Genomic DNA, 10489 nt, shown 5'->3' on the forward strand with positions numbered 1-10489 from the left:
TGTAAAGCTGGTGTGTGGGTGCTGAATTCTCTTAGCTTTTGCTTATCTGTAAAGCTTTTGATTTCACCATTGAATCTGAATAAGATCCTTGCTGGGTAGAGTATTCTTGGTTGCAGGTTTTTCCCTTCCATCACTTGAAATATGTTGTGTCACTCCCTTCTGGCCTGCAGAGTTTCTGATGAAAAATCAGCTGATGACCTTATGGGGATCCCCTTATAGGTTATTTGTTTCTTTTCCCTTATTGCTTTTAATATTTTTCTTTAATTTTTATCAGTTTGATTAATATGTGTCTTGCCATGTTCCTCCTTGGGTTCATCCTGTATAGGATTCTCTGTGCTTCCTGGACTTGAGTGTTTCCTTTTTCTTGTTGGTGTAGTTTTCAGCTATAACCTCTTCAAATATTTTCTCTTTCTCTTCTTCTGGGAACCCTTATAATGCAAACATTGGTGTGTTTAATATTGTCCCAGAGGTCTCTGAGACTGTCCTCATTTCTTTTCACTCTTTTTTCCTTATTCTGTTCTGTGGCAGTGATTTCCACCATTCTGTCTTCCAGCTCACTTATCAGTTCTTCTGCCTCATTTTGTTTTTGATTCCTTTTAGTATATTTTTCATTTCAGATATTGTATTGTTCATCTCTGTTCTTTAAATCTTATAACTCCTTGTTAAACATTGCTTGTATTTTCTTCATCTGTGCCTCTGCTCATTTTTTTTTTTTTGAGATTTTAGATTATCTTTACTATCATTACTCCAAATTCTTTTTCATGTAGATTGCCTATTTCCTCTTCATTTAGTTATTCTTGTGGGATTTTATCTTGTTTCTTCATTTGCAACATATTTCTCTGCTGTCTCATTTTGCCTAATTTTCTGTGTTTATGGTCTCCTTTCTATCACAGGCTGTATGATCATAGTTCTTCTTGCTTCTGGTGTTTGCTCCCTGGTAGGTGAAGTTGGTCTGGGGGCTTGAGTAGGCTTCCTGGTGGGAGAGACTGGTACCTGCCCTCTCATGTTGAGAGCTGGGTCTTGTCCCATGATGGGCTGGGCTGCGTGAAGTGGTGTGTTTTGAGGTGGCTGTGAACTCAGAACAACTTTAGGCAGCCTATTTTCTGATGGGTTGTCTGTATTCCTTTCTTGGTGATTGTTTGGCCTGAGCCTTTCCAGCTCTGGAGCCTGCAGGTTTTGGGGTGGTGCCGGGTTTTGGTGCTGAAATGTGGACCTCCAGGAGCTCTTACTCCAGTGAGTCTCCCCTGAGGCTTCTGCTGCCAGTGTCCTTGCCCCCACAGTAAGTGATAGTCAAACTTCACTTCCCCAGAAGACCTGTTAAGACCCCTATGTAGGTGCAGCCCAGTTTCCTATGGAAACATGCTGGATCCAAGTGCATGTGAGACCCTTGTGTACTCTCTAAGAGTGGAGTCTTTGTTTCCCTCAGCTCTGTGGAGATGCTGCACTCAAGCCTTAATGGCCTTCAAAGTTAAATGCTCTAGGATTTCTTCTGCCTCATGTGAAACCCTCAGACTGTCTTGGAAGGCTATTTTTATGTAAGAATGTCCCTGTGTAGCCTTCATGGGTTTAATGTTTTTTGGTGCAAGCATTGTTTTCAGTATAGATGTCTGCCACCTCTTTCCTCTGTGCATGCTGGCCATTATCCCCTTTATAGTAGGTATGACTGATACTGTGATAACCAGAGTCTGCATCAGATATTGAGCAGGGCCTTCCCTTTGTTCTGTGGTTATTTTTGCCCTGTCGGAGGTGGAGTCTGCTCTCTAGTTGTTGGAGTTTCTTAGCTGTGTTTCTGATCTGCTATGCAAGATAAGCAGGATTGGATCACTCCCACTGGGACAGAAGCCACTGAATATTCCTCCTCTGGAGCTGTTCACCTGTGGGTGTGCTCTGTGTGTCACCTTTCACCTGTTTTGCAAGCTCTCTGATTACACTGTTGTTGGCACTGCTCACAGCCCCACCTTAACTGTGGGTGTGCCAACAACTGGCCCTGGTGCCTCTCACATTGTTTTCACCAGGGCACCAGCAGAGATCTGCTGATGTCAGGTCCCAGGATTGCAGTAATCATGGATCTGGACTCTCTGTGGGTTCTATGGGAGCAGCTCAGACTCTAGCCTGGCCTAACCCCATGGGTATGTGCCCACAAAGTCTACAGCTGCTAAAGTTAGACCTGTCTTGGCTGTGGAAGCACTTGTTCATTCAAATGTTCTGTAGGGCCTGAGTTTACAATGCAGTTTTGGGGGGTATCAATTCACAGTTTGCACAGCTGTGAGGAGAGATTTCAGCTTTTCTTCCTTAGTTGTACTGTCCCTGGGGCTCAGCTGTGGTTTCAGCCCTACCGCTGCATTTGAGCCCCCAACAGGAGTGTGCTCCTGAGGCTTTCCTGGAGCACACAAGTCTGCCTCAGTGAGAAGGAGGCACAGAGGCAGCATGGCAGATGGAGTCATGGGAGCCCTGGCAGTGACAGGTGCATGAGGGAACCAGCAGTCATGGGCATGAGAAAGTCAGCCCCAGTAGGGGCCCTTCCTAGTGCCAGGAGAGGCAGGCACTGGCACATGGGGAGAGAGGCTGCAACGGCAGCTCCACCCCTTGCACATCACTTAATGGAGCTTTGCTTCTATGGCAATCCAGGTTTCCTCCACAAGCATTCCCGGTTGCAGTACTCCACACTCCCATTCTCTCAGGCTGTCTCCTTGCAGCCAACAGCAGCCCTCTCCATGGGTTTGCTCTCCAAACCCCATGTTCCAGCATCCAGCACCCAGCACCCATCTGCACCAGGGACACATGTCCCAGGCTGGGACACACAGGGTTATGGCACACAGGGATGTGACACAGACTGGTTGCTGCACTCTCTTCTGATAGCTCCAAAGCTCCCTTACTGTCCCAACTGATCTCCCTGCCAGTGAGGGGGCTTTCCCAGGTGTGGGAACCTCTCCTTTCCTTCAGCTTCCCTCCCAGGGGTGCTGTTCCTATCCTGCTTCCTGTCCTCTTCTTTTCCCTTTCTTCTTTCTTCATCCTACCCAGTTATACGGGGATCTTTCTTGTCCTTTTAGATATCTGAGGTCCTCTGCTAGTCTTTAGCTGGTACTCTGTGATAATTGTTCCATTTTAGATGTATTTTTGATGCATTTGTGGGGAGAGATGAACTCCACATTCTCCTACTCCTCTGCCATCTTCACCCTGATATCAATATTGCCTTGTCTCATTCTTGGTGGAGTTAAGCAACTTTGCATGTGTTTGTTATCCAAATTAACTTGCTCCTATGTTGATTTCATGTTGTTTGTCTCAAACATTCTTCTTTTATCTTTAGTTTAAGCAACAGTTATCAACCACCTTTGCCCTAAGCAACAACATGTTTTAGGGTAGCCATCACCATATTGCTGCAGAAGATTCCAACCTCCAAGGTCAATTAACACTTTCTCAATACCAATGCCAAAGAAATCCTAAGTTTTTAAATGGAGAGTAATGCACAGGAATAAACAACATTAAATGTTAAAACACTGTGAACATCTATAGTAATTAAACAGTGTGGTACTGGTGCAAGAATAGCCAGAAAATGAGATGGAAGACAAAAAAAATCCAGTAGAGTCTACATACACATAATCACATACATACACACATAAATACACACACACACACACCATAAAGGAACATTACAAATTAATCAGGAAGAAAGAATATTTCAATAAATTATCATTAAAAATTAAATTAGGATCCCTAAATCCTATTTCCATTTATGCGACAAAATATATTTTACATGTATTTTTTAAATTCTGTGTAAAAACCACACAACAAACAAGAAAAATATGTTTGTAAATATACATATAAGCTTAGGATGAGGAAGTCTTTTTTAGTAAAACTCAAAGACAAAACACATAATAAAAACTATTAAAAATTTCTATGAATAAAAATAAAATATCCTTGATTATAAAAATTTATTCTTGTTTCTATTTAATGTGGCCTCTGTATAACAGGTCCTAATTTCAGTCTCTTCCAATTTTATGGAAAAAAATGAATCATAAATTTTTTTCAAATTGGAAAACTATGCATCAGAAAATTTAGTTAAAGTAGGAAACTCCAAAATAGCTAAAAATACTCTTAGAAATGGTGTAATTCTACACTAAGCTTGTCAAGTATAGGATTAGTATATATTAATATATACAGATGTATACAAGTACATTTATTAACATATAATATAAATACAAATATATGTAAATATGTACATAAATATATAAACAATCATTTCATATACATTAATCAGCATGACAATAAATAACAAAATTAATATATAATTTATGGCTTACACAAATATATAAAACAAATATGTAAAAACACATGAGCTGTTTTCATTCCTTTTTCCTAAAACAAATGTCACATCAATAAAACTATGAAAGTTTATTCAGTAATGTAAAAGAAGTCTCGAATAGATGGACTGGTTTTCCATGCCTCTAATGGAAAGATAGAAAATTAAAAATCATTCCTCCCCAAATTATTGTATGTATTTAATGTAGTTGAAATCAGATTTTTTCTATTGTTCTTGTCATTTGAGCAGATGAAACAGAGTAATTCTGAGGTTTATTTGAAAGAATATAAACAAGAATAACTCTGACAAATTTTTTACAAAGGATAATTCATTGAATATTTGTGTTATTTAAGCAGATAAACGTCTCTAAATATGACAAATGGCACAAAGCATAAAAGAGAGTAATTATACATGTGACCATGCAAATAATAAAAATTTCTGTAAATATTACCATGAAAAAAATAAAATTGATTTCCCACTACAAGGTAAGAATTCAATAGAATTATTATGCTATTTTTATATTTCATATTAGCAAAACTGACATGAAAGTAGCTCTGTTGTGGGGAAATGGCCATTTTCATGCATTGCTAGCCATAGTCAAATTGGTAACAGCTGTTGGAGAATTTGCTAATTCACTCAGCAATTTCACTTATAGGAATTTATTCTAAAAATTTTGAAAAGAAAACCCCAGATATAAGCAAAAGTTTGGGTAATTTTTACCCTTTTATTATCATTAAAAATTAAGGTGAAAATTATGGGATATTTCTAAAATAAGATACTACATTAATAATAAAACAATATTATTGTGAGGACAATTTTTCACAATATTTTGTTTAATGATACCACCAGTTTGCATGATATGTTATGTTTCAGTTTTGTTTTTTGAGAAAGTACTTTATAATAGAAAATATAAAGATGCTGAAAAATGTTTAAAAACAGTCATTTTTGAAGAAGGGATTACAAATCTTTATTTAATACATTTTTATTTGAAATATGTTAAAACTTGAAAGTTCATAGATCATAAGAATATATTTAGATAAATGTTCACAATTGGTAACCTCATACAAAACCAGTAACCAAAGTCAAGTAACATAACATTAGCAGTGGCGCAGAAGCTACAACTGTGCTCACTTCCAGTCCAGCCTCTCCACTGTTCAGAAATTAATGTTGCATGTTATTGAACATTATATAAATTTAAAAGAGTAATGAATTTATTTTTGTTTCTTTTCAATATTATATTTTTAGATTCATACTCTTGTAGATTTCTTTGTGGTATCTTCATTCTCAAGGCTTCATAGTGTTCAATGCACAAAATATTGCAAAATATTCGTCCATTCTACAATGAATATTTGGGCTGAATTCCCTTTGAGGCTATTATGGATGACACTGCAATGAAGTGTCTTGTAAATGAATTTTGTCAAATACATACATTCATATTATATTATAAATATATATACATGTATGTGTACAAATATACAATTATCTCTATATATTTATATTCATATATAGATACATATTGATGCAATTCTAGGAATAAAACTTTCAAGACAAAAGTATGTATGTGTTCAGCTTAATTAAACAAAACCAAATCAACTTTTACTGTAATTATGATCCTTGTATCAGCTTTCACTTTCACCAGCAGAGTAGAAAAGTTCTTGTTCTATATAGTCGCTAAAAGTCATTGTCTTTTTCCTTTTAGTGATTCTGGTGAGTGTCCTTGTTTTTTGGATTTTTTTTTCTGCTTTTTTGGTTTTGGGGGTTTTTTTGGGCCATTCATACTGTTCTAATGTATGTCTCATGCATGTTTAATAAATATTACATATATTTTGTATGTTTATTAGCTGTTAGGGTACCCTCTTCTATGTCTGTTTAATTATCTTGCCCAGTTTTTATTGGTTTACTTATTTACTTTTCTTACTGATTTGTAGAAATTACTTGTATAGAATGTGTTTTTGAGTCCTTTGTCTAATGTATTACAAATATCTACTTCTGCTCTGAGACATACATTTTTTACAATTTCTAGATTTTTTTGTATTCAGATATTGAAGTCCATGTAATAACCTTTTGTTTTTAATTAATGCCTTTTGCATCTTGTTTATGAAATCCATGTTTCCCAATGTCATAAAAATTAAATATATTTTAAAAGCTCAGCTTAGATTTACAATCCATGAGTTCATTTTTGTGGAGTGTATGAGGTCCAGACTTTTTATTATATTTTCATATGTATATATAATTAACTCTAAAATATTTCTTTAAAAGTCATTATGCCCCTCTGCATTGCACTGAACAGTTATCTGATTTTGCATTCCCTTCAGCAAAGGAATGAGAGTTCCTATGGCTTCACATTCTTCCCAGCATTTGGTATTGTCAGTGTTTTGGATTTTGGTCATTCTAGTAGGTTCATAGTGATATCCCACTTTAATTTGCAAGTTTCTAATAACATGATGAGCACCTTTCATATGCTTATTTGCCATCTGTATAACTTCTTGGTGGAATGTCTGTTCAGGTCTTTTGCCTATTTTTTAATGCAGTTATTTTCTTATTGTTGAGCTTTAAGAGTTTTTTTGTTTAGACAAAAATCCTTTATCAGATCTGTCCTTGGCAGATATTTCTTCCCAGTCCATACCATGTTTTCTTGTTCTCTTGATAATGTCTTTTGCAGAGCAGAGGTTTTTCATTTTAATCAAGTTCAGTTTATCAATTGTTTCTTTCATAGATCATGCCTTTGATATTGTATCTAAAAAGTCATCACCATATCCAAGGTCATGTAGATTTCCTCCTATATTAACTTGTAGAAATTTTATAGTTTTGCAATTTACATTTTAGGTCGATAATACTTTCTGAATTAATCTTGTGAAAGGTGTAAGGTCTGTGTCTAGACTCAATTTTTGCATGTGGATATCTAGTTTTCCAGCACCAATTGTAGAAAGACTATATTTTCTCCATTATATTGCCTTCTTCTTTGTTGGAAATCACTGGATTTTATTTATGTGGGTCTATTGCATTTGATACTTTTTATTTCTAGGATATAATAAAGAATATATATTTCAAAACATTGTATTTGATTACTGGTATATAAACAAAATTGTTTTAGCCAGTAACTTTGTCAATCTCATTTATTTCTAATAGTTTTGTGTGATTTGAGGCTATTTTATATAATATGTCATGTGTGAATAAAGCTGGTTAGTTTCCTTTTCAAAACTTATTCTATTTGTATCTTTTCCTTACTGTATTGCTTTTACTTCCCCTACATTCTTTTTCTGTAATTAATTAATTTATTTATTGGCTGTGTTGGGTCTTCATTGCTGCACTCGGGCTTTGTCTAGTTGTGGCGATTGGGGGCTACTCTTCATTGTGGTGCATGGGCTCCTCCTTGCTGTGGCTTTTCTTGTTGCGGAGCATGGGCTCTAGGCATGTGGGCTTCAGTAGTTGTGGCACACAGGCTCAATAGTTGTGGCTCATGGGCTCTAAAGTGCAGGCTGAATTGTTGTGGTGCACGGGCTTAGTTGCTCTGTGGCATGTGGGATCTTCCTGGAGCAGGGATCAAACCCATGTCCCTGGCATTGGCAGGCAGATTCTTAACCACTACGCCACCTAGGAAGTCCTCCCCAACACTCTTGAATAGAAGTTGTGATGATAGGTCTACTTCTCTTATTCCAAATAAGAGAAATCTTGTTACAATTCATCTTTAAGTATGATGTGTATTGTATATTAGTATTATTATATTAAGGAAGTTAATGGTGATAAATATAAGGCAGTTACCTTATAGTCTCAGATTGCTAAGTATTTCTATAATGAAGGGTATTTCATCAAATATTTTCTTCGAATCTCTCAAACTAAGATGATGGTTTTTTATTCTTTAAATGTAATGAATGATATTGATAACTTTCTAAATATTTACCTTTGCATTCATAGAATAAATCCAGTTGGTTATGATATATAATCAGTTTTATGTATCCCTGGGTAATATTGGATAATTTCAAAAAGTTTTCTCTACTGTGCTTATAAGAATATTTATCCTATAAAATTATTTTCTTTTATATCATTGATACATTTTGGGGTCAAGTTTATGCTTGCCTAATATAAAAAGTGTTAAGGTTTCCCTCATTTTCTGTTTGCTGAAAGAATTTATCTACAGTTGCCTATTTTTTTTTAAATAAATACTTAGTAGAATTTAATGGCAAGGCCACCTGGTCCTGGAACGTCTTTTTGAAGGGAAGATATTTAATCATGGGTTTAGTTTCTTTAATATAAATCACATTGCTGATACTTTATACTTCTACTGTCATCTGTTAAAGTTTTTGCCCCAAAGTATTTGTGCATTTTAGATACACTGTCAATTTTGTTGGCAAAAAAATCTAATATAATTATCTTTACTGTTTTAATATCTGAAAAATTTACATTGATATCCTAAATTTCCAACTAATATTGATGTTTTCTCATATTTCTTTTTGATCTGCCTAGCTATTAATTTATGAATATTATTCCTTTTTTCTCAGAACTAAGTTTTGTGTTATTAATTTTCTCTATTTTATATTTCACTGATCATTGTTATTATCTGTATTATTTTCTTTCAATTTCTTTCTTTATATAGGATGTGATTTCCTTTTTTCCAAGTTCTAGTATCTAATAAAAGAATTTTGATCACATGTTTTCTGAACAATCAATGTAAGTTTTTATTTGATCTATAGGTCATTCATAGGCACCTTGTTTAATTTCTTGTTGTCTTGTTATTATTTTTTTAATTTTTATTTATTTATTTTATTTTTTGGCTGTGTCTGGTCTTAGTTGCAGCACATAGGATCTTTGTTGTGGCATGCAGGATCTTTCATTGTGGAGCATTGGCTCTTCATTATGGTGCATGGGCTTCTCTCTAGTTGCAGCATGCAGGTTTTCTCTCTAGTTGTGGCACACGGGCTCCAGAGTGTGTGTGCTCTGTAGATTGTGGCATGGGGGCTTATTTGCCCCACGTCATGTGGGAGCTTAGTTTCCCAACCAGGGATCAAACCAGCATCCCCTGCATTGCAAGGCCGATCCTTTACTACTGGATCACCAGGGAAGTCCCTGTTATTATTTTTTAGCTTAATTCCACTTTGTCATAAATATACTTTGTATGATAGTACTCATCTAACAAATTTTAGAAATATTCTGTTTATCTGAAAAATGTGTATTCTCGCATCCAAGTTTTGTTTTTATTTTTTAAGTGAAAGCAGGTTTATTTAGAGGGATACACATTCCATAGACAAGAATGCAGTCTGTCTCAGAAACTGAGAGCAGACCCGAAATATGAGGTGGTTATTTTTTATGGGGTGGGTAATTTCATAGGCTAATGAATGGGTGGATTATTCCCTATTTTGGGGAAGAGGCAGGGATTTCCAGGAATTCAGTCACTGCCCACTATTTGACATTTATGGTCAGTCTTGGAACTGCCATGGCACCTGTTGGGTGTGTCATTTAACATACTGATGTATTATAATGAGCATATAATGAGACTCAAGTTCTGGTGGAAGTTGATTCATCTGCCATCTTGAATCTAGTTGGTTCTAACCTGTTTATATTGTGTCCTCAATGGCTACGTCATTCTTTAAAGGTTGTGCCCTGCCCCCTTCCTGTCTCATTCCTCCCTCAGAGATTTTACTCCCATAATCTTATGGGAAGCACAGGGGCAACAGTCCTTCTTCTGTAGCTGCTTCAGGGCTGGTCAGGGGCATTGACCCTGCCTGTCAGGGAGTAAAAATCTCTGGATGCCTGATCTAGGGGCCCCAGGGGCCGGACAGCTCCTTATTTTAAGTCAATATGGGCTGGAATCATTGCATAGCCATCATCTTGATGTGGAACTACTGTAAATGCTTCCATTGCCTTTCTGTGAATCTTCTTGAGGATGAAGCACTTTTGTAACAGCACTAGAGTACAATAACAACCTATAAATAACAAAAGAATTAAAAGGAACAGTTAAACATCTCATTATAGTATAATCAATAACGAAGCTTGGTTAGTGTTGTGACATACAAAATTTTAAGATAACAACTAGAACTATAGCATTATACCAGGACATATCCAAATTTTAGAAAATTTATATAATTTTTAGAATGTCTATAGTAATAATATTCATCCATACAGTATATGTTAAGTAGGTTTATCACTCATGTGATAGCTCTCTAATTTAACATACCAAATAATACTAGTTAT

The sequence above is a fragment of the Hippopotamus amphibius genome, chromosome 3 (genome assembly GCF_030028045.1).
Source record: "Hippopotamus amphibius kiboko isolate mHipAmp2 chromosome 3, mHipAmp2.hap2, whole genome shotgun sequence".
NCBI lineage: Eukaryota > Metazoa > Chordata > Mammalia > Artiodactyla > Hippopotamidae > Hippopotamus > Hippopotamus amphibius.